General features: G+C 43.6%; 1 protein-coding gene and 1 long non-coding RNA gene across 9 annotated transcripts in view; one reads left to right on the top strand and one right to left on the bottom strand.

Moving 5' to 3' along the window:
- The window catches only part of CSGALNACT1 (chondroitin sulfate N-acetylgalactosaminyltransferase 1), a 333,772-nt gene that overhangs the window by 50,455 nt on the left and 257,594 nt on the right, over window positions 1-25,723 (top strand). The window lies entirely within an intron of this gene.
- On the bottom strand, window positions 14,736-19,424 carry LOC141374369 (uncharacterized). Its single transcript, XR_012381193.1, has 3 exons — window positions 19,242-19,424; window positions 19,065-19,168; window positions 14,736-14,877 (listed from the first exon to the last, which is right to left on the bottom strand). It is a non-coding gene; the product is annotated as an uncharacterized lncRNA (long non-coding RNA).

The following is a 25,723-nucleotide window of genomic DNA, read 5'->3' on the forward strand; positions in this document are numbered from 1 at the left end:
TCTAGGTCCAGATTTGCAGTAAATGATTTATATAATAATAAAAAAAAGACTTAACTTTTCTGTGCCTTATTTCTTATTTTGAAATAAGAAATAATACCTACCCAAGTTTTTGTTTTAATTGTGGCAAAATACACATAACATCAAATTTTCCATCTTCACCAGTTTTAAGTATACAGTTGCAATCCATTTCCAGAACCCTTCTTCGTCTTGCAAAATTGAAACTCCGTACTCGTTAAACAAGAGCTTCTCATTCCCCTTCTCTGGCAACCCCTGGCAACCATCATTCTATTTTCTTTCTATGAATTTGACCTCTTTAGATACCTTATATAAGTAGAATCATACAGTAGGTGTTCCTTTCACTTAGCATAATGTCTTCAAGCTTCATCTACATTATAGCATGATAACTTTTTTTAAAGGATTAAAAGAATTTCCTTTAAAGGCTGGTAATATTCCATCCCAATGTATGTACCACATTTTGTTTATCTCCTCATTGTTGATAGACAGTTGGGTTGCTTCCATCTTTTAGCTATTACAAATAATGCTACTCTGAATGTAGAATATACAGATATTTCTTTGAGACCTTGCTTTCAATTCTTTAGGGTATATATCCAGAAGTGGAATTGCTGGAGCATATGACAATTACAAAAAAAAAATTTTTTTTTGAGGAACAGCCATACTGTTTTCCGCAGCAGTTGCACCATTTTACTTTCCCACCAGCAACGCACAAGGGTTCCAGTTTCTCCATATCCTCCCCAACGTGTATTATTTCCTGAGGTTTTGTTTTGTTTTGTTTTTTGTTTATTTACTGTTTTTTTTTTCTGGATAGGAGCCATCCTGACAGGTGTAAGGTACGTACCTAAGTTTTATTTTATTTTTTATTTTATTATTTTTTAAAGATTTTATTTATTTATTTGACAGAGGGAGAGAGAGAGAGAGCACAAGCAGAGGGGAGTGGGAGAGGGAGAAGCAGGCTCCCCGCTGAACAATCAGCTCAATGTGGGACTCAATCCCAGGACCCTAAGATCATGACCCGAGCTGAAAGAAGACGCTTAACCTACTGAACCACCCAGGCACCCCCTCACCTAAGTTTTAAGGGAGTCCCAACAGTGCCTCCAGATTGACCTCTTCTGGAATCACTGCTCCCTCACTCAATCCTTGTTTCTCCTTGGGCAAGTTACTGAGCCTGTGAGCCTCAATTTCATTTTCTGTCCAATGTAGATGTCCATACGGAAGGGTTGTATGAATGTTGTTGAGATTATGCCCTATGCTATGTGCCCATTTTTATTGCTGTGGAAAACTTAAAGGCATTAACAGAGTATATTATTGTTAGTATTCCCATTATCCCTGGCTGTAGGTTTTCTCCTACATCCTAATCAAAAACATGATGTTTCCAAAGTGTTAGGGTAGAGAGAGCATTGGTCTTGGAGCCAGCAGGCAGGGAACTGAATTCCCATTTTCCCACTTCTTAGCTGAGGGACCTTGGACAAATATCTGGGTCTTATTTTTTCTTTATCTGAAAAAAAAAAAAAAAGATGGCATGACTGTGGACACCTCATGGGACTTCTCTTTCACAGCTACCTCCCCCTGGCCCCTCCCAACAACCTAGAGGTTTTCCCTGCCAGCTTTTTTGAGATTTTATTGACATATAACACATGTAAGTGTAAGGTGTACAATGTGCTGACTTGATACACATATCTATTGCAAAATGATTACTACAATAACGTTAGCTAACACCTCCATCTCCTCAGATAATTACCTTTTTTATGCATGTGGTTATAACATTTAAGGTCTAAGTCTATAAGACAGTATTGTTAATTATACTCACCATTGTGCACATTAGATCCCCAGAATTTATTCATGATGTAGTTGGGAGTTTGTACCCTTTGAGCAGTGTCTCCCTGTTTCACACACCCTCTAGCCCCTAGCAACCACCATTCTACTGTTTCTGTGAGTTCAGCTCTTTTAGATTCCACATACAAGTGAGAACATAAGGGATTTGTCTTTATCTGGTTTGTCTTACTTAACATAGTATCCTCAAAGTCCATCCATATTGTCACAATGGCAGAATTTCCTTCTTTGTTAATGGCTGAGTGATATTGCGTTGCAATTATACACCAGGTTTCCCTTATCCATTCATCTTTCAGTGGCTGCTCGGCTTGTTTCTGTGTCTTGGCTACTGTAAGTAATGCTGCAGTGAACATGGGAGTGCAGATACATCTTTGAGATGGTGTTCTCATTTCCTTTGGATACACCCAGAAGTGGGATTCTAATAGCCTACATTTTGCTGCCACCTTATAACTTCTGACTCACTATTCGCCACCTGAAGTTCAAGCTTTCCTACGAACTGCTCTGACCCCTCTCACTGTGAATTTCTAATTGTGAAGTCTGGAGATGCGCTGGGCCTCCATCTTCCCAGACTCTTTTGCTGAGTTTGACCATCGGTGCAGGACTACTTCATTCTTGACCTGCCTCGTTGGTTCCTGGGACCCCACTTCCCTTTGATTTTCCTTTCTGTTTAGATAGGTCTCTCTCAGTATCCTTCTAAATCTCTTTCCTCTCTCCAGGGTAGGGCATCCCCCTCCACATATTTTCTGATGACCCTCGAATCTCTATTTCTAGACCTTCTTTTCTGAACTCCAGACTCCTGGATACATCTCCCTCTTGAGCTCCTTGAAGGCAGCATATCCCAAAATGAGCTCCTTACCTCCCATTCCACTCAGTCCCAGCGAGGTCCTCGAAGCAGCTGGGCCCACAGCATGGTGCTTGTTGGTGCCCCATTCCCAAGAGTGCTGGTGCTGCTCGCTCTCTGATGCCCCACCCCCACCCCTGTTGCACTTGGCTCAGTCTCCAGACTTTCCTGACCATCACTCTTGCTCTTCCTTCTGTCCCCCTTCTGCCCTGCCCTGGTACTTCATGCCTACTTGCCTTGCAAGGATATGGCCAACACCCCCTACCCCCGTACTGATCTGGTTCACAGTTCTGTCTGGATCCCTTCCCTGCCATTACCATTCCTCTACCTGAAGTCCACACTGGGGCTCAGTCCCACCGTTCACTGTATACCAAGGCCAGAGATCTGGGTGTCATTCCATACTCCTCCTCACTCCTTTCCCTTGGCACCCAGAGCTAAGGGCCACTAAGACTGAAACTGCTTCCACGTGGCTCCCAAGTCCTCCCCTCCTCCACGCCTTTGCCACCAGTTTTCTTGTGCGGGCTATGGTCATCTCTCTTTGCTGCTATTGCCTTCACTGCATATTTAGTTGCTTTGTCTCCATCCTTGCCTCCTCCTGGCCATCCTCCACTCTACTGCTAGATCCTACAATGCTGATGCTCTGAGCTGCTTAAAACTCGCGCATCCCCTTGCTGTGGGATCAAGGACCAATTCCTATGAATGGCACACATAAGCCTTCTGTGGTCTGTTCGCACCATCTTCATTTCTTGCCTCTCAAGCCCCTCCACTTTTGAGCTACACCAAACCACTCAGGGTTGCTTTTCATGTTTGTATTCATTTGCATGCACTGTCTTCTGCCTTTCTCTCTACCTTGTTTTGCTAGAAAATTCCCACTCATCATTTGAGACTCAGCTCCATCATAGTCCTCTCTGTCATGATGAGAGCAGCTAACACTGGCATGTGCTTGCTGTGTGCTAGTCATTGCTCTAAACGCTACATGAATTTGTGGAGTCCTCCCAACAACCCTCTTGTGGTACCTGAAGGGCAAGCACCATTATGATCATTCTCATTTTACAGTTGGGAAATGGAGGCACAGAGAGGTTAAGTGTCTCATGCAGGGTCACACAGCTAGCAAATGGAAAGCTGGGATCTGAAGGCAGGCAGTCTCATTCTGGACTTTGGGCTCCTCACCCCTGGAGTAGCCCCGTCTATCTTAGGCAGAGGTGGCCATTTCCTCCTTGTGCTGCCCTGCCCTCACCTGCCTCAAATACATCTCTATCATGGCCCCTTGGGGGCAGACCTGCCTTTAAGTCATGCTCAGGTTCCTGGTGCAGGGGACCCCGACTCGCCCATTTATGTAACCCCATCGCACCACGGTACATACTCATCAAAATTCTTCTGAAGAGTAACTGAAGGAATATAATGAATATTAGTTGAATGAATGATTGCCTGCTGCCTGTTTTTGCACTGTGCACAAGCTAAGAATGGTTTTTGCAGATGCATATTTGCAATAGATCTGATGATAGGGAACGCTAATTCTAAACCTCAATTAAATAAAATGTTATCCCTCCCAAAAGAATTCTGTCCTTCCTCATTAGATCTGGGTTATACTCCAATTGTTGTTACTGTCTTTTGAATTTTGTCAATAACAAATTTGAGGAAATGTGTGCGTTCTCTTACTATGTAAGTACTTACAGGACATCCTCATTTGTGCCCCTTGGCTCACAAACCCTAAAATATTTACTCCTTTACTAGAAAAGTGTGCCCCCTGCTCAAAGTGGGCTATTTACATAACAGTGTTACTGTTATTGTTACGGTATGATGTGGGGATTAAAAAATGTAGAATGTTCTGGGCACACGCGTCTGATTAGATGGGGTAAAGCCTGCGAAGCCTTGGGAGTAAGGGCTAAACAAATGTTCTTTTTCTCTTTTCTATTCCTAGACCTGATTTAGGGTAACACATGGTTGGTTGGTTTGAGGGTAGGTGATTTAAAAAATATGACACACAGTGTCTTGCTTTACTGGGTGACCCTGGAGGTTAGTCAGTGGTGTCTAGGGCAGATTGTATACAGTTGAAATTGGAGACAGACCTTTTTTTACATTGTTAGGGCCCCACATTCCTGATGACAGTGACCTGGACTGCAGGACATCTAATTGTTTATGAGGCCTTGGACAAAGGCAAAACTCAGCAGGAGCCAAAAGGAATCTTTTCCACACGTTTTTTAAAAAAAGACTATTTATATATAGGCTTATGTCTACATATATATTTTTGCTACTGGTATTAGAATTTTAAAGTCTTTAAAAATTTATATTCAGAGTGTTTTTCTGTTCATTTTTCATTTTATTAAGAAGAAACTATAAATAAAACTTAACAATGCCATCGTTTTTCATTAGCTCTAATGGCTTTGTGACAGGATGAAAGCTCACACAGTGTAATGTTTGATTTTTTTTCTTCCTCAGACGCTGTTGGGCTAGATCATTTAGAAATATTACAAAATCTTCTGTGCTGAAGGAGAAAGCTTTTGACTCCAAATTAAAAACAATAACAACAACAAAACAAGACATGTGCATTACATCATGTGAAACCTTTGTAACTTTTGGAAGCTTTTCTAGATCACACAAATTCTTTTGTCTTCACGTTGTTGTTTCTCTTCTATTCACAATCTCTGCCCCCAGCTGCAGTGTAGCCTCCAGAATAATTATAGAACTCTAAGAGCCTGTGTTCTTATTTCCTTATACTTCAAATTTACCTTGAATTAAAATCTGCATTTCTTAGGTTATTATTCGGAGCCAATTGTACAGTTATTTTAAACAGGAACATTTTAGGACTGTATGGGTCCAACCACATTGTTTACAAGGAAGAAAGTGAGGCCAGGAGAGAGACTAACAAATACACTCATGGTCATATGACTAGGTAGTGGCAGAGCAAAGGCAAGAGCCCAGACAAGACCCACTTGCTAAAATTTCCTAGCTGAATTTTTTCCCTTTTGTAATTTTTCAGGGATGAAATCATCCAGAAACTTGAGTGGGAAGAAATAACAAAAGTCCAAGTTCTTATTTTTAAAATTAAGTCATTAGGATTTAAATTATTTCCGATTCTGTAGACATTTAAAATTGAGTCCCTGGTTTCAGGAAAATAATAACAAGGGACTTTGAAAATGTACTGAATTTCACATCGATGTTACTAGAGACAGATTTTCTCGGGAATTGACACCAAGTCAAGTTCATGGTTGTAGGTGATGTCGAAATACTAGACCCTTGGCAACTAAGTTCAAAGCGAGATGGGATTTCTGCGTCAGCTAGCGGGCTCCTCAGCCTCGGTCTCCCAGGCTTGTCAGATGGGAGGGGCCTGGGGTGTTTGGCAGACGCCGTGCACCTGGGTGCCATCTTTGCTGCACAAACTCTTGGGGACTTTTTGCGTTTGTGCAGTGGATCATTTTAGAAAATAACCTATAATTCTGTGCCTGTGCCTGTGTCTGCTGCTTTATTAATGGTTTTTTTCTTAAGACAGCTGCCTGCATTTGCTTAAGGGCAGAGTGGGAAGGAGCTGAGGGACCGTACAAGGGCTCAGAAGCACTCATTAGGGTGGTCATCACTTCTAGCCGTTTACTTAACATTTAAGGAAACCCCTACCCTTTCCCTTTCTAGAAGACATCATGGACACTAAGCGAATATATGTACAGATCCAGTGCCTGTCCCCCTGGGAAAGCCATTGTATTTGCCAGTCCTGGCTCCAATCCCAGGTCAACACCACCATGATCTTTGTTATAGCCGGTTATCTCTGTTTTTTTTTTTTTTTTTAACTTTTTAACTTTCTGAAACATTAATTATGAGAGTTGTGCTTTCTCAGATTTGCCATTAAGGATAATTCAGTAACTTCATTTGGAATGTAAGACCTGAAATGGGGGCAGATCTCTCTACAAAACAAGAAGTATCAAGTGAGTATAGGCGCTAGTACTGTAGTTACTGCCCGTATGTGGGTAGTTGCCAGAAGTATCATAATCACTTTCTGGAACACTGTGTTCTGACTCTAGTTTGTACATCTGTTGTATCTTTCTAGCCAAAAGGAAGTGGAGAGTTGTGACAGTATCAGGCGAGTTTGGGGCCAGTTAGTTATTTCAGGTCACAGGTTTACTTTCACCTGATTAACCTACTCCCTTGATGGTATACAGTTGCTCCTAGAAATATTTTAAGTAAACATTTATTGAGAACCTCAGTGTGTGTGTTCACATTGTTACTGAGTGCAAGGTGGGACAGGTAGCAAATGCGAGTAGAGATTGGCTGGCCCCCATGAGAGCTGGGGTCAGATGGGGGTGAAGTCTAGGTGATCAGGGCTGGGGCCACCATCAGGGCCGTTATGTGGGCTGGTATCAAACATGGTTGATTACACACAGGTAAGAACTAAAGACCTAGATGTGAGTGAACAGGGGCTCCCCGCGGGAAAATGTAGCCCCAAAGAAAGTCTCGGGTAGGGACCTGAGTCAGTTGAGCGGACATCAGGTAAGGCATGATCCAGACTGAAACTGTGAGAACGGGCTGCATTCGTCATGACCCATTCAAACAGAAGGCTTTTAACACCAGGACTTAGTTATAAAAGTCTTTGGAAGATCTGGCAGCCAAGTAGGGGATGATGAGGTCACCCAGAGATTAGCAATAGCAGGAAATCACTATCATCTCTGAGGCTCGTGGAACAAAGAGAAGGGGATTGTTTTTATCAGAGGCCAAGAGCTGGGTCTCCATGCAGGCTCCCAGAAGCAGCTGGGACCATGGAGGGAGGCCTGTCTGGTGGGAGCAGGAGCTGTGGAGAAGACAAAGCCACTGCGGGAGATACCGTCCAAAGCAGAGAGAGGAAAGGGAAGAAACACTCTGGCTTCTTCCTCTCTCCCATCCTCCAATCATCTATTTAAACCTCGCTCGAGCCAGTTGGCAAGTGAGCGTGGAAAAGATAGTTTGCAGGGGAAGGGCGGGGAATGGATCAAATTACAAACAGGCACATGACCAGCTTGTAGACAAGAGCGTGGGGCGGGGTTGGAGGGAGACTCACTGCTGGCAAGTTTTGAGCTGACAAGGGGCCATAAGCCTAATAGATGCTAATAGCGCAGCAGAACAAGCCTTCTGTGAAGGCTCCCGAGGGCCTGGAGTGTCAGACTCATCTGATTTTCCCACGCTCGAGCCCAAGAGTCTTTCTTGTGTGAGGTGACCGTGCTCCCTCTCTGGCCCATTGCAAGCTCAGCCAGATTTGGGGGAGGTGGTGCCTTTTCAGGATGTGGGCTTTCTTTGTTGGATTCCTGTGGCCATGTGAAGGCTCAGCAGCTGGCCTTTGACCAGGGATCCCAAAACGTCTCTTTAAGTGGCTGGAGCGCTCAGGATGAGTGGTGAGGAGTCATGGCCACGAGTACTAAAAGAAAGAAAAGTTCTGTATGCAAAGGTCCTTTCAGGCCTGTTCCAGGTGGTCTCAGAGGCACCACTTTACTGAGGTAGTCTTACAAATTCTCAGCCATGACTTTGGGCATCTTCTGGTCTCTGTCCCCCTTCCATTTAATCATTCTTATCATTATCATCACCGTCTCCAGTGTCTTCATCCCAGACATGGAGCTCACTGTAGGTAGGACATCATGTTACCTGCACTGCAGAGAAGGGATGAGTTCAGCTACTTGTCACCATGGTGAATTATCCCTTATTGAACAATGAACATACACCAGGCACTGTGCAAAGTACTTTACGAACAGTTGCATGATGGTGCTCAAACTTCAGTGTGAGTCAGAATCACCAACAGGGCTTGTTAAGATGCAGAGTAGTTTCCCCTCCTTACAGCTTCCCATCCGTTTCTGATACGGCGGGTCCACTCTGGTCCCCAAGGATTCGCATTTCTCACTAGTTTCCAGATGGTGCTGAAGCTGCTCATCCTGGGACACACTTTGAGAACCACTGCATTCTGCCTTGGCTCTTCACAAAGTTATGGCAGATCTTGTATTCTCCATCCTACAGCTAAGGAACCGGTGCTAAAGAAGTCACGTCATTAGTTCAAGGCTACATGGCTGGGAGGCAGGAGAGGGAGGTCATCATTTGGGTCAGCTCTTGGTGGCCCTCCTAGGCCTCTTAGTGCTGGCCTGGCCCATCATTAGGGCTTTCCCTGAGGCTGGTGGAACAAAGAGAGGAGGTTTGCTTTCAGGCTTTGGGGCAGCAAGCCTGGATGGCTGCTACCCAGTGGTCCAGGCCACTGATCACCTGTAAAATTTGTTATTTGGTCTTAACAGCCCTAGTGGATTTCTCTCTTAAATGTTATTCTGTGGTGACAGTGAATTGGTGGGTTACATTTTTTAAAAAAATTGGGCCCAGTTTGGGTTGGTTAGTAGATTTTACCTTTTGGTACAAAATGCTAGCTGAGGCAGGCTGGGTTGTCTGAGGCAGCGAGACCTGGAAGCCCTACTCGGTGGCCTTCAGGGAGGGATCCCCCGCATGACCAGCTGCCCTCTCTGCTGGGAGAGAACCTGCACTCACCATCTGCAGTGTGGGGGATTAGCCACGAGGCTAAGACCTCTTTCCCTTACCTCAGGGTGTGGCCTGTTGCCCTATTTTGTTTCACAATAAACCGAGGATCTTTTTAATAAACTCAGTCTCCCGTACTGATGAATCCTGCGGTCATCCCCAGGGACTTGCACGGGGCAGTTAGCTCAGATGCTTCACCAGCAAACTCTCCTTAACTTCTCGAGTCACCATTGAGCAAAGCAGGCCACAGGAAGGCCCGGGGCTTGAAGGACGAAAAGGGTGAGATAGGGAGCAAAACACACCACCTCCTTTCCTACTAGATTTGAATAATATATTAATTATTAATTCAGAGTGTCTTTATTGTTCCATCTGCAAACTGCAAATGTGAATTCCAGCCATGTATTTTTAAACAGTTTTATTATGATCAAACAAATTGGAGTATCTCATGCAGTTTATTGCAAGTGGGCTTTACTTATAAGGAAACAGCTGTTTTATATATGGTTTCTATATTTTTCATTTTGGTAAGCTGTAGCCAGATTCTGAGTTAGGAGAAATGCGAGCTGTTTACTATTTAATAGTTCTATATATCGTCCTTGCAGTTGCTTCCATCATGTTTCCTTTGCAGAAATAGTGAGTTAAGGACCATAGTAGAGAAATCTATGCCCTGGGACCTGGACTAGATTAGAGGAATTGGTGAATTTATAACAATATAGATAACTAATCTGGGTAATAAAGATTTAAAAACAGCTTCAGTTGGCTATAAATGAAGTTAATGCTGCCTCCTGGAAAGAAAGGATGTAAAATTATATTTTGTTACTTTAGAAATCGATTCCAAAAGTATTCCTGTATTAATTGCCCATCAACATAAAGCCATCTATTAGACAATAACTGCTTGTGACCTTTTTTTTGAAACATAGTTTTATTCAGATTCTAGTAAATTTGTACCTGCAGTTTTCTGGTTGTCTCTCAAATGTAGCATTGTATTTTGTCTAATGGGTTTAATACATAGGAAATTCTCACCGTCTTTCTTGTAAATTTTTAAGTAGAAGCCAGAGTCTTCTGTGGTCCTGTGTATCAGTTATTTATTGCTGCATAGCAAACCTTCCCCAAAACATAGTGACTCAAAACAGCAACAGTCATTTATTATGTCCAGAGATAGGCACTTTGGGCTGAGCTTGGCATGGAAAGCATGCACATCATGCACATTAGCTGGGGCCATTCAAGGGCAGGGGGCAGTTGGGGAATGTGGGGTGGAGTGGGGAGGGGCCAAAGGTCCTCTTCCAAGGTGGCCACTGACCTGGCTGGCAAGTTGGTGCTGCCTGTTGACCAGGAGCTGAGCTGGGGCAGAGGGCCTGGAGCCTTGGTTCCTCTTCATGTAACCATGGTAGAACCGCAGTAGCTGGGTTCTAAAAACCATCATCCCAAGAGAACCAGGTAGAAACCCATGATGTCGTCTTTATGACAGCCGTGGGAGGCTCATGGCCTTACTTCTGCTATGTGCTGCTGGTCAGGCCACGTTGAAGGGCAGGGGCCTCTAGGCTCTGCTTGTTGGATGGGTAGAGTGCCAGAGGTTTGACAGTGTGTTTCAAAACTGTCACACTCTGTTAGGAGCCTCAGATCTGCGTTTAACTGTGACTTGTCAATGAATGATCTTGATTACTTATTGATAGGGTGAGGATGCACTGCTACCCATAATTACGTGGCCTGATTGGAATCTATCCGGGCCCTAGGTATGAGCTGAACAGTGCTCTCAGGCCTGCAATGTGGTGGACCCAGGTTTTGTTGGAGTGGTGGGGATGGAAATCAGAGTGCGGCGCCACTGGAACAGTTGTGTGTGTGTGTGGGGTGGTGGTGGAGTGGAGTCAGCAGGTGTGGATGGTGCTTTCAAAAATGTTCAGCTGAGACCAAAAGAAGAAGAGAAAGGGGCAATAACATGAAGGTGATAGGGGGCCAAGCGAGCTTTTCTTTTCTTTCTTTTCTATTTTTCTTTTCTCAAGGTTGGGAGAATTTGTAAGGTAAAGGGAAGGAGCCAAAACAAAGTATAAGGTGGTATTGTGCCCATTCACCTATGTGACTTAATTTCTCTTCCAGATTTTCTTAAGTGCAGAGATCGTGGCACACTGCCATATATAAGAGACACTTGATAAACATAGAACAAAGGAATTTCACTTGTAGAAAAACATTGTTTATGGGACTGTTCACTATATGTGGTGACCTCTTTCCTTCCCCTTCAGGGTGTGGCCTTTTGCCTGCCATTTTGTTTCATGACAGACCATGGAGATTTGAAATAAAAGCCAGTCTCCCACATTCCTGAGTGCTGTGGCCATCCCAGTGACTGCCACTAAATGACCGTGTCTTCTCCTCAGCCCCACCTCAAAGACCTCACTAATAAACTCGACCTATTTTCCTGAATCACCCATTGAAGAAAAAGAGCCCATAGGAAGACCTAGGCTTCAAGAATCCCCCACTGAGGACCCCAGGAACTAAATACGGACCTAGTCACAGAGTCATTTTCTCTCAGAGCATCACCTGGTCATCTATAATATGGGGTATGAACATCTACTTCAGAGGGATGTCATGATTAAGGTCTTGAGATTGATCACGTTTGTAAAAGTACTTCCTAAACTGTAAAAATTAACTGCAGAGCACTATACAAATGTAAGAAACTGATTATATGTAGTCTGGTAGGTCAGTATGGGTGTTTATATTTTATTAGAAACCTGATTTTTTTTTTCCCAAGGGTTGTATAGTATCTGCTTCAGTCACTTTTCCATTTTTTTGACTTATGTAAGAAATTGGCCTGGAAGTGTCAGCAATTGAAAAATTGCAGTGATTTTTTGCTTTATGATCTACAGTTGTAACAGACACAGTAATAACAGTATTCTGTCTGTAGTCTTTTTCTTTCTTTCTAAGGAGTACAAACCACTGACTACTGTAAATAATGGGAGTGGCATTTCGCCTCTGGACCCGCATGTCTTTAGAGACTCTGTTTTCTCTGACACATGAGAAATGGTTGAAGACATTGCAGGAATTATTTATATTAGTGTGCTAATGATCCAAGGCATACAACATGGAGAGAATAGTACAATTCAATTTATAATTCATGCTAATTAACAGCTCTATGAAAAGAATTTCAGCTTTGACTTCATTTTTAATAATTGGCGCATCCGTACAGCCCTGTACATTTGATTATTGTTGGTGACGGGCGCATATGTACCATTTCCTTAGGACGGCGTCTCTTTTAGGGCAACTACACTCTTTTCTAAGCTAAAATTTCTAGTGAGGACAGGGGATGAGACACGAGTGTGTTTATTTCCTGAGTTTTTCTGCTCAGAAGAAGCAGCATGTGGATTTTAATGGATGCGTGAATGGTTTACTGAGCAATTTGTCGTTTGGGATGCCAACTGGAGAAAAACTCATTGGTGGTTTTGAAGTCTCACTGATGTCTACTTCATTCTGGTAGAGCAAAAGTCACAGATATCACACTGTACACATTTTTGTAGTTCTTAATAGAAACAGAGGCCCCGAGACCATGAATATATCCGAACCGCAATAATAAGCCGCAATAAAAATTTAAATAACTGAGACGGCATTTGAATGACCTGTCTTTGGTGTTTGCATTCCTTCAGGTGTGTGCGTCTGTGCTCTATTTGATTTTGTCCCTAGTGGAAACTTCTGTGCCACGTGTGAGAGGTAGACATACGCGACCAAGCTGGACTTGGAGTCAGAGAAGACGGAGACGTGACAGGCTACAGGCCCTGTCTCCAGTCCTGCAACCACGCTGACTCCCATTCCCTGTTATGTCCCCGGGGGAGGGTGCTGGTCGATGCCATCGCTCTCTAGGGTTGCTGCCTTTCCCAGGGCTCTTGCCCTGGCCAGCTGCCTTCTTCTGTCCCAACGAGGGGTGAGGGAGAGCTGGTGAGAAACTCATCTGTGGGAGGAGCCTGAGTCTTATGTGGCCCATATTTCCACATTTAGGAAATTCCAGAGAACACATTTGTTTTGGTTTTTGCTCTCATTTCTCGTTTTGGGGACTCCCCTTCTGTGTGTAGTCTAGGTGGGGGGCAGGTGTCGGCCCTGGCTGGGCCCAGGCACCCCTCCTTGACCAGCCAGCTGGATGCTCTCCCTGGAGCTTTGACTCTTGAGCGAGGAGTGGGAAGAGGAAAGATGGTTAGAGCTGTGTGTGGCAGAGGCTCAGCACTCCTGTGGGCTGCCTCCACCCTCCTGAGTGCGTGTCCTGTGGGTAAAGTGAGACTAAGCTTTTGCTAGTTTTCTAACTCCTTCCTAAGCTGGAAGATGTTCGTTTCATCCCTCTGATCCAGAGGCTTGGCTGACATGGTAACCCCCTGAGTAGCCCCCATGTTGTCATTTGTTTCACACCTTCTTTTTGTCCCTCTAGTTTTGGTCCCCTCCTTCCCTGGGTGGAGTGTGAAATGGATCACCGATGTTTCCTGTCCTCTATTTGCCAAGGCTGGTTTTCCAGAGGAAAGGAACTGGTCTGCTTGCCTTTGTTGTGGATGGTAAAGGTAGTCATCACTGTGCTGTCTACCTTTGTGGGACACTTTGCAGTTCACTGAAGCATGTAGGTGCCTGATTATTTTGATGTCTGAGTGTAGGTAGATACTGCTGTCCAAGTTGTATGGGTGATCAGATGGCCTCAGTGAAGTTAAGTGATTTGCCCAAGGCTGGTCGTATGGCTGTTAACTAGCAGAAATAGAACTTTAATCCAGTCCTCCTGACTCCCGAGTCTCCTGTTCCTAGCCGTTCTGATACACCAGTTAGCCTGGTGATGAAACAGCCTCCCCTGAAATACCATGCCGACCAGATTCAAAGATCTCAGCAACTAAGAGCTGCAGATGAGCATTTGAGCAAGAACAGTTCCCAGTGGGCGTGGGGTGCCACGAGCAGTCCTCTTTGGAGCTCTTCTTGACATGTGGCTCATGCTCAGTCCCAGAACGGGAAAGATCAAGGGCTGCTAGACTGAACACCCGCTGTCTCACTTCTCCAAGACCACAGCAGGCCCTGCGATGGGGATGGCCGAGGAGCAGGATCCCTGGGAGGATCCTGCCCTCCGGTTTGAATGCATCAGCAGCTCGCTCATGTGACAGCATGACAGGTCAGCTCCCAGGATGGGGTAGGTTACTTTGAATAACACAAATTTAAGAACTAGTTAATACAAATTAGGATCATCCCCAAATAGCTTTTTTTTCTTTTTTTCCCCCTCAAGTCCTATGTGCTTAGTCCTGATAGGTTAGAAAACACAAAAAGAGGTAAAGAAAAAATTGAAAATACAGACAAAAAGAAGACGTAAGGAAAAACCCCTCACTTCCTTGCCACCCACAAATAACCATCTTAACATATGTTTTTCCAGACCTTCTTTCTCTTAAACTTTTATCCCCATGTGTTAGGTATTCCGTTCTTAGCATATTTGTATACCTGATCTCAGTAGGTCTTCCCGACACCATTTTACAGAAAAGGGAACTGAAGCTCTAAGGGGTCTGCCTCATTTCAAAGGACGTGCTCTTCACTGTACCCCTAAACGCACATGTTATACACACAGTTATTTAGCAAATACGTACCAAGGGCCTCCTCCAAATGTGTTGGCGCCGCAGCGAGGCCGAGTGTGTGGAATGTGTCAGAGCTATGCTGCCGTAGGGAGCGTGGATGCAAGGACAGATTCGGGTTTTGTGGGGCCCCACACTTATGCCACTTGGGTTTCTCTTTAAGAAAAAGAATATACAATTTTAATACCGGATTCGATACAAAAGTGAGTATTTACTTAGAAGGGGAAGAGGATAGAGAGCTCCTTTCTTCCTCTGGAGCTCTCTTGAGACAGTTGATCAGAAAAGTGTACATGAAAGCCTTCCTCATCGGAACCCGGTGTTTCCTGCCGCCCAGAACACTCCACCCTCCAGGGCCCTGTTGCTTTCGCTTCCTTGGCTTCCCAGGCCGAGCTGGAGACCGTGTACAAGGGAAGACTCTGGATCCAGGGGTGTAGGGAGGGGAGGAGTCACCTTTCCGAGCTAAGAGCCGGTGTGGGCCTGGAGTCAGCCCAACAAGAGTGAGACAGAATTCCTGTCCTACTCTAGGAGAATATAAATATTTGCTGGCATTCTCATAATTTTATGGTTTCATGTTTTGTCTTTGTTAGATCTACAGTTTAATTTGGTGAATGTTTTGGAGTAGGGATCTAGTAATTTTTTTTCCCAAATTTTAACCAGTGACTTCAGTATTACTTGTTAACTAATTCACCTTTCCCCTTGATTTGAAATGCCACCTTTATGATCTGTTAAGTTATTCATTCTTGGATCTGTGTCTGGATTTTCTATTCTGTTGCATTGATAGGCCTCTTTATTGCTGGGCCATTACTCACTTAATCATTAGAATTTAGACTATATTTTCATATTTGAGAGGGTGGAGTGTTGCCCTGTCCCCTCAATAGCTTTTGTTTTAAAACAATTTCTTTACTCATCTAGTTATTTTTCTAGGTGATGGTTAAAACCATTTGCCAGGCTTCAGAAAAAAAAAATTGTTGGGATTTGATTGGGTTAGTATAAATTTTAGGTTAATTTCTAAAGACTTGAAATCTACATACTATTAAATTATGTTTTCCAGAAAGGTGGTATATATCTATTTATTCTATTTTCCCTTTATGTTATTGGTGCCCCCCCTTTTGTCTTTTTGGCAAATTTTGAATGTTCAGTGTAGGTAGTTAATTTTTGTTATGAAAGGGATCTTATGTCCCTCTTCTATAACTTTTCTAACTGACTGTTGTTGGTATGTAGAAAGGCTTTTCAAGAAAGGAATATGACCCCTTACCAAACTTAGTAATTCTAATAATTTTTGAATTGTCAGGACTTTTGATCTTGTTTCCATTTTTTGAAAACTGTATTTGGAGTGGCGTCTGATGAATCAAATGCTGTAACGACTGGCCCTGGGGTGTGGGCGGTATCCAGGGCATGGTGACCTGATCAGGCAGGATTATTGATTTTAATAACTGTGACTGAGCAAATTAGGGTCAAGGTTAGGACACACAGAACTTATTTAGAATTTATTATAGAATTTATTATAAATCATCGAGAGTCTGACAACGTGTAAATCACACAGCACAGATCAAATCACTTATCCTGATTGGACATTTAACTTGACCATGGCCCTGCGATAGTTCACAGCTGCATATCTCTTACATGTCTGTGCTGCTGATGTTGGCAAATCAGCTTGTTCAAAGGCATGCTGTGTTCAGGGTGAATGTGTTTTACCTGCTCTTCACTGTATAAAGGACACCAAACTCAACTACCCGTAGATAAACACAGCTAATAGGGATTTCCTAAATGTTTGGGCATTTGCTGGTGGTGATCTGCTGTTGGATTTGTGGGGGCCCTTGGCTGTAGCACCCTGCTTCTGAATTTAGAACGGGACTGTGTTATCCTTTATCTGTGCTTACGGGAAAGACTGCTTAGAACCAGACCTCAGGCGTGGGCAGACAGACTCATTCCACAGTTAGCAGGCTTGCTCAGGCTGTGTTGTGGCGTGGCTCAGGAGGTGAGGAACCCGAGACTGTATCTACAACTTACCTGTGGTTTAGACCGATTTTACTTGAACGTTGTTTCATACTGAAGCAACATCATTTCTGGGCTTATACCCTAGTGTGAGTTAGTTGAGTGTTCTACTTTGGGAGAACCGGAAGGGGAAAGACCACAAGTCCCAGGGGTGTGGTGATGACAGGGGTCATCTTTGTGATCTTGTGTTTGTGGGTGTGTGACAGAGGCAAGTACCCCCAGTGGGAGTAAAATTTAGGAAACCTATTTGGGGAGTGCTGGGAATCATTTTATTTCTAATTAAGAAGAGCCCCTAGGAAGGGAAATAAGTTAGCTTGCCAACTCATTAGTAGACATTCTGATTAGACCTTCATGGCACATTGCCTGGTGGCTGGATGTAGGGATAGGAGGGACATTTGTCGGGCCTGGGACAGGAGTATAAATGGAGGCTCAGGTACCGTGTGTCTAAATAGATATTTCAAAGTTACATGTTAGCCTATCTATAAATCAGGTTCTAACCCACTCTCTTGATAAGTAGACCTTCATAACAACCTGGACAGCCAGATTGTAGAATTCTCATACTCCTCAAGTTTCTTGTTCAAAATCTCCCTGTGGCACATATAGACACCCCTGGCCTCAGGCACCCCCAAGTCTGTCTGTACCTCCTGCAAACAGCCTCCCTTGTGCAAGCTGTGGAGTGGTGCTCCCTTGAGAGAATGGACCCAGGCAGGTACAGGAGCAGGTCCCAGGACCTGTGATGGCATCCTAGGGGCTCTGCGAGCTCCTTGCCCCATGGAGGTGGCATGGCTGGAAGAAGTGTGAGTAGGGTCCTGTAAGCATGGTGCCCAGGATATGGGCCCAGCCTCGCACCCAACCTGAAGTTCACAGGGCAGGGGGTGGATGTGGGAAGAGTGGATGGATCAGCAGGTGGGAGCTTAGAACCCCAGGGTAGGTGAGGTGGTCTAAGGGGTGAGATCAGGTGCCCCAAGCACAAGGGCCCTGGGATGGGCCAAACTGTGATTGTAGAAATGCTCTTTTATTATTTCTGGATTATGGGCAGCATGTGTTGAGATTCACCACGCATCTGATACAGACCCAGTGGACATGTCCTACCCCTCTCTCAGACCTCTCTCCTGCCCTGGCCCCTAGTCCCCAGGTCCTCCTCACAGTGTGGGCTTCAGTGTTGGTGGTAACAGGGGTCTGCTGTGATGGAAGGAGCCAGAAGTGGGGCTGGGGAGGGGTGGAGGGCAGACGGCTTCACTCCCACTTCTGTCGCCCCTCACTGTTCTTACAGATCTGCTCCTCTGGTCCTCATGCCCTTGCCTCAGCCTCCCACACTCACCCAACACCTGTCTCTCCACTTCCTTTCCATTCTCATTTTCTGTTCCATTTTTGCCTGAGAGTTTTCTTCTTCCCCATGCTTGGAGGCAGTGGCTTGGCCGGGGCCCTGGGGGCTTGACGGGGAGCAAGATGCCCTTGCATCCCAGCAAGCGGAAGTGTTATTATAGTAGTACTATATTCAGGTACTTTACAATTTAATAGGCTTTTGTGGGTCGACATGGAAACCTAACAGTCACTAATAACGTTATTTCTATGGAGAAGTACGTTCCCAGTTTCAAATAACTGATTTACAAGTGAACTTTCAGAACAAAACCTGTTTGTCATAGTGGCTGTTATTTTTAGAATTTTGGATCTGAAAAGTGCTCTGTGTACATCAGTAAATGAATTGAAGCAAATGTAACCTGATGTGTGGGGCCCCCTGTGGCTCTGAAGGCCTAGTTTTACAGGTGAGAAAACTGTGATCAGAGAATGTGAAGTGCTGTGTGTAAAGCCAAACCCAAAGCCTTGTCTGGAACCAGGCCTCTGGTCCCAACTTGCTGCCCCCTTTTATTACTATCAGGACATACAAGGGCCATTTTGACTAGCAAAGGATATGAGCACCTGCATCTCTTTGGGGGCAGATAGTTCACGAGGTGTTCCGGGGAGCACGGCAGCCTGGAACCATGGTGGATGCTGCCGGACTCCACCTGTCCACACAGGAGTCTTTGGAAAAGACAGAGGGCTACTTGTTAGATTTCATGCACGTGACCACATTCCAATGAGAGGATATTTGAAGAGAAGCAGGGAGAATCACAGCTTTTTAGCGCTTAAAGGCTGCTACAGGGGTCATTTGATCAACATTCTTAAAGTGTCTCTCTCTGTCCATACTTTAAAATGAGACTGATCTACATGTGGAGTTAAATTGTTGGAATTTTTTTAAACATAGCTTGAACATTTTTATAACATAGCCGTAATAGCTACTTTAAAGCCTTTCCGTGATAACTCTGACGTCCGGTTCATGGCTCTGTTGCCAACTTGAATTAACTTACCTTTAAGCGTTCCAGTACAGGGAATAAGAGCTCCTGTTTCACAGAACTTTGAAATTGTTTTCTCTGGTGTCAATTGCACAACATCTGTGAGGCTGTTTCCTCACCTATGAAATCAGGATCGTGATGCATCAGGATGACACGACAAGAAACACAAAAAGCCCCTGGCACTGCGCCTACCTCATTGATGGTGTGGTTTCTGTCCTTCTTGTCATCGTTGTCACCGTCACCAGGGATTTCCTGTCACTCCTGGGAGGCTCATCTATCCACTCCTGAACAGGTTTCTCGGTGCTTTCTGGCACCTCCTCCTCAGTTTGAAGAGATTGCCTATTCCGAAAAACCTATTTCATATTCCGAAGAGCCCTCCTTCATGGGTCAAGAGCCACAGAATTGCTTTCTTTCTTCTTATGTGTTTTAAGATTTTTGATTTGTTATGTTCCAGGAACTACTTTTGATTCCTCTTGGCTGCCTCTAAGTTTTTTCAGTTATGGCTTTTCTCTTGACTTTTCTCTGTGCCCTATTTGTCTTGGACCTTCTTTTCTTAATAAGCTGGGGACATAGGGATATCCCTTAAGCCTATTTACCTTCTCAGTTAGGTGCTTGATTTGCAATTATGTCAAACATCATCAGTAACTGCTCAGCTATGAGGACAAAATGAGACAAGTCTTTCTAAAGTTGAGCCATCCTTTTTTGTGGCTTTTCCTGGAATAGTTTCTATGGTCTGTCATTGGTTATCTGAAGAATTCCCAGTCTGGAGTTTCCCTCACCCTCTCCTGACCTTTGCTTGCTTGGTTTTAGTATTCCACGCTAATTCCCATCATCCGATCTGATGTGGTGTTATTTGTCACAAAGCAAATGTACAGAGACCTCTTTATACTTCCTGTCCAACTCTTTGCCCCCGGTGCTGGGTGTTAAGGCTTACGTGGGGTCTCACACTGGGGATTGGTTCCTGAGGAAACGACTTCGGAGTGTTTACAATGTGGCTAAGTAGCATTTAGTAGGATATAAGGTTTTTCAGACAATTTGAAAATTCCAGTTGTCGGTGACTTTTAACATTGTCTACAAAGGAATCCTATAGCCTTGCTGAATTTGTGCACTTTTCCCCCAGCCCAGATACTCACTCTTCAAAATGACTTTTCCACACCTTTTCTTTTCTCCTCAAGCCTCCAGCATTTTCTACCCTTCCTTAATATCGGGGTGTGGCCTTGCTTCTCATTTCACTGATAAAGTAAAAACACTTAGAAGACGGTATATCCTTTTGGTGCTGAAACTACACACACCCGCCACATCTGTACATATAGACTCTGATTTCCTTCCTATCCATGCTCTCATCTGTATACCTACCCAAGGCCTGCTCTTCTTGCACTGGACTCTGTCCCTTCGCACTTACTCAAGGATATTGCTCTAGAGTTGATCTTCACTCCCTGCATCCTTAATTTCCCCTCCCTCCTGGATCAGCCCCATCAGCACAAAGAAATATCTTACATCTTAAAAAATTCACTCTTGAACCCACTTCTAGTTTTCAATTCTATCCCATTTGGTTCTTTTTTACAGTTTCTGTTCCTCTGCTGGGAACACCCAGCTTTCCACTGGATTTTGAGATAGTTTGCCTCCTGGAGCAAAGCTCTAATGGCTATTTTAAAGTCTTTACTTGGTAATTCTAACATCTGGGTCATACTGGGGTCAGCATCTGTTGATTGTCTTTTCCTTTGGGAATTGGTCACATTTCCTTGGTTCTTTGTGCATTGGGTCATTTTGCATTGTCCTGAACACTGTGAATGTTATGTTGTGTAAACTCGGGGTCCTTTTGTAATCCTGGAGAAGTGTGTTTATTTCTGTAAGCAGGCAATCAGCATGATTAAGTTTAGGCCTCTAGTTCTATCTCACCCTCTCTGAATAATGGTTCCCATGCGGTTTAGTTTTCCATAGCGTCTGCTTTCTGTTTTGGGTCTGTCCTGCCCTTGTGCAACTCAAGGGGACCCTGAGACTTGAGTGGGCTCACACACAGAACTAGGGGGTCCCTTTCCCTAGCTGTCTCCTCTCTGTGGTTCCACTCGTACTTCTTGGCTCACAGGAGCCAGACAGATGGGGTTTCTATCTGAGATTTGTGCGATCGTGGACCTCTGTGATTGGAGCCCATCCCCTGGGCAAGGCCTCAAGAGAAAAGAGAGAGAGACAGATGAAGAAGGAGGGTTGTGGGGAGAAAGTGAGGGAAAGGTGAGGTTGGGGAGGGAAATGAACTCTTTGAGGGTCACTTTTCCAACTTTTGATTCCTTTCCACAATCTGCTTGCTTTCCACCCCCCACCCCAAATTTATTTTATTGCGGTAAGATACACATAACATAAAATTTGCCATGTTGACCATTTTAGGTGTACAGTTCAGTGTATTAATTACATTCATAATATAATGCTGCCATCATGACCATCCATCTCTAGAGCTCACTCTTCTTATAAAACCAGAACTCTGTATCCAGTAGACAATGACTCTCCACCCTCCCCTCCTGCCAGTTCCTGGAAATCACCATTCTGCTCTCTGCCTGTATGATTTTGACTACTCAAATATGTCATATAAATGGAATCATAGAGTGTTTGTCTGTTTTGTGACTGGCTTATTTCACTTACCAGAAAGTCTTCAAGGTGCATCCATGTTGTAGCATAGTCAGAATTTCCTCCTTTTTAAGGCTGAATCATATTTCATTGTATGTACCTACCACATTTGTACGTACCTACCATATTTTGCTTATCCATTTATCTGTCAACAGATGCTTGGGTTGCTTCTACATTTTGGTGATTGTGATTAATGATGCTGTGAACATGGGTCTACAAATATCTCTTTGGGACTGTGATTGCAGTTCTTTTGGGTATATACTTAGAGGTAGAATTGCTGGGTCATATGGTAATTCTATTTTTAATTTTTTGAGGAGCTGACACAACTGTTTTCCATAGTGGCCGTACCATTTTACATTCCTGCCAACAGTGCACCAGGGTTCCAGTTTATCTACATCCTCACCAACACTTGTCATTGTCTGTTTTGTTTTTGTGTTTTTGATAGTAGCCCTCCTAATGGGTGTGATGTGGTATCTCATTGTAGTTTTGGTTTGCATTTCCCTAATGATCAGTGATGTTGAGCATCTTTTCATTTCCATTTTCCATTTGTACATCTTTGGAGAAATATCTGTTCAAATCCTTTGCCCATTTTGCATTGATTTGGCTTTTTGTTGTTGTTGAGTTTTAGAAGTTTTCTATACATTCTGGATATTAATTCTGGATATATGATTTGAAAATACTTTTTCCATTTTGTGGGTTGCCTTTTAACTCTATTTGTATTGTCTTTCGATGCACAAAATTTTCATGAGGTCCAATTTGACTGTTTTTTTCTTTTTTTTGATTGTGCCTTTGGTGTCATATTCAAGAAATCATTGTCAAATCCATTGTTATGAAGTGTTCGCTTTATGTTTTCTTCTAAGGGTTTTATAGTTTTAGGTCTTACATTTATGTCTTTGATCAATTTTTGAGCTAATTTTTGTATATGGTTATAGGTAAGGGTCCAACTTCATTCTTTTGCATGTGGCTATCCAGTTTCCCCCCACAGTTTGTTGAAAAGACTGTCCTTTCCCCATTGAATTAGTGTTGGCACCCTTGTCAAGAATCATTTGACCATATATGTGAGGGTTTATTTCAGGGCTCTTTATTCTGTTCCCTTGGTCTATATATCTGTCTTTATGCCAGTATGTTTTAATTAATAAAGCCACAGTCTGCCTGCTTTTGTTTCCTTTTCATAGTTCCAGGTAGCTGCTTTTTGTATTTTGTCCAGAGTTTCTATCTGTGATCAGAGGGAGGATGACCATTGTGGGTGTTCACCACCATGACAGTTCCATGATTTTAAATGCCGTATGGGCACCATCCAGGTAAACCTCCTGCCTGCACGTCTCCCCTGAACTCCACTTCTTCTGGACGTCAAACAGGCATCTCAATGGGTCTAAGGCTGAGTTCTCCATCTCCCTCCCTACCTCCCCTCTCCTAGCTTTCCCCACCCCAACGAGGGACCACCATCCTTCAGTTGCTCCGATCAGATACCTGGAGCTGTTTATGGCTCTTCTCTGTTGCTCATACCCCACATCCAAACCCTTAGCTAATCTTGACAGCACTTTTCAAATTATATCTAAAATCTGGCTTCTTACCATTTCCATGTTATCAAAATCTCTTACCTACAGAGCTGTAAGAGCCTCATAACTGCTCCCCTTGCTTCCATACTTTGGCCCCAGTCTGTTCTTCACCCTGTCATAAGTCAGAGCTTGTTAAGCTTTTGCTCAACCCCATCACCCCTATTGATGACTATTTATCTCACTGTGTAGAAAACCTCAAGTCCTTGCAGTGATTTTTAAGATCCTAGGTAACCTCTGATCATCCTTCATTCCTGCATTTTCCCATTGCTGTCCTTACTCATCCGGCTTCAGTTACACAGCTCCTAGCTGTTCTTCAACCCTCTTCTTGTACTCCCCCGCCTTTGTACTTGCTGTTCCTCACCTGGAATCCCCCTCTCCCCAGATATCTGCAGGGCTCTCTCTGTCACTCACCTTCTAATCTCTCTTCGAGAATCACTGACTCAGAACCCTCTGAGTCATCCGTGACTCTCTCTCCCTGTGACTCTCTGTCCCCTCTTACCCCGCAGTAGGCGTAGCACTCATCACACCTGACGTGTCATTTGTGTCTCTTCTCATGAACTTATGCTAATAAGCTCTTTTTTTTTTACATTCAACTAACATCTGTTTATTTATTTATATTTATTTTTTCTTTTTTTAATCTAAATTCAATTAGCCAACATATAGTACATCATTAGTTTTAGATGTAGTGTTCAATAATTTATCAGTTGCAACACCCAGTGCTCCTTACATCATGTAGCATAAGCTCTTTGATGACAAGTTCTTTGTATTTATTTTTCCAGCATTGTATCTTAGGTGCCTAGAACAGGACCTAGCACACAATAGGCACTCAATAATTATTTGCTGAATGAACAAATTAAAAGATAAACAATGGAATCAAAGTATTTCTTCACAAGAAGGAATTTGGTAGAGTTATTCGCCAATATTTTTCAAAAACACTGTATTAAAAGGAGGATGCAGAATTGTTATGATAGTAGAGTTCCAAGATACTGGCATCTACAAGCCCACATTTGGAGGACAGAACACGAGTGCGCGGGTAGAAGCAAAGGAATTCATTTCTCACTCTTACTTACTTGGATTAACTTCCTGGTCCTCATTGGACTATTTTTTCTAAGGATAGCTACTGTGATCAAAGATGGAAATATTGAGGTTTCACTCTTGTATCACATAGTGCACCTTGGAGGCCGACAAGAGGGCAACATAGTGTGGAAACCAGATGGACCCCATTGTATGTAGCCACTTGGGCTGCAGTATCTCAGCTCTTTTGTTCTGCTGAGACTGGGTCGCATTATCGTGAATGACAGAGTGAAGAGCTGTTATAAAGACCTTTAGCCCTGAATGTGAGCAACTTTAAAGTCATTTTCTGTGCCTAGAATCCTTACCTCCTCTATTTTCAGCACCTCCGAGGCACAGGCAGGTTGGTTGTGAAGATGCAGTAGTTATGTAGCTCAAATACTGAACCGAGAAACCCAGGGAACACTCTGAAATCTGTATCACTTTTGTTCTTTGCATCCAAGTCCATTTTTAATGCAGTGGCCATGTGGGTTCACAGAAAGGACAGTTGTCACCCTAGGGTGTGTGTTCTCACTGCTGGTGAGTATTAGGACATCTGCTTCTTGTTCTTTCTAAGGCTACATCATAAATTAGGACATCTTTCTGAGATGGCTTTCTGGATTTACTTCTGACTTCTGAAAGTGGGCATTAGAAAGGAGGATTTTGAGGATGTAATTCTAACAGTCATATATAGTGCTTACAACTCAGAATTTCCCATTGCCTTATCAATGGAACTGTTATTGCTCAGTAGATGGTCCCATAATGAACCAGCCTAGTGGTAGATAACTGATGTGTCCTGTTCTTCTGTTTTTGCTTTTATCAAGTGTAGTATTTTCCTGTTTGTCAAGTTGTATGCACATTGTTTTAAGGCTTTTTCCTCCTTCTATATGTGATGGTATAAGTGTTTTGTTTTGTCTTTTTTTTTTTTTAAGATTTTATTTATTTATTTGAGAGAAAGAATGAGAGAGAGAGCTCATGAGAGGGGGTAGGGTCAGAGGGAGAAGCAGACTCCCTGCCGAGCAGGGAGCCTGATGCGGGACTCGATCCTGGGACTCCAGGATCATGACCTGAGCCGAAGGCAGTCGGTTAACCGACTGAGCCACCCAGGCGCCCAGTGTTTTGTTTTGTCTTGATGAGAGTTGCTGCTTATAATGCTATGGCTAGAATTTAGGATGAATAGTGGACTATTTATGAACTATTAAGAGATACAATTTTCATTTCTGTTTCAAGGGTAAGGTATTATATAATTGCCACCTTTAAGTGACTAGAAAGAGGAAAAATAATGGAAATGTGTTCTGCATAGTTTCTGTATGCTACTTAGCATTTAATTTAGATATTTAATAGTATTCTCTAGTTGTCCAGGGCATATGGCATTTTCCAGCATCCTAAAGGCATGAAAGGAAATACTCTGCAGCCCTGTTAGGAGGACGCTGAATATGTCTGAGA

The sequence above is a fragment of the Callorhinus ursinus genome, unplaced genomic scaffold (assembly GCF_003265705.2).
Source record: "Callorhinus ursinus isolate GAN/ISIS: 27379988/994484 unplaced genomic scaffold, GSC_fseal_2.0 scaffold17, whole genome shotgun sequence".
Classification (NCBI taxonomy): Eukaryota; Metazoa; Chordata; class Mammalia; order Carnivora; family Otariidae; genus Callorhinus; species Callorhinus ursinus.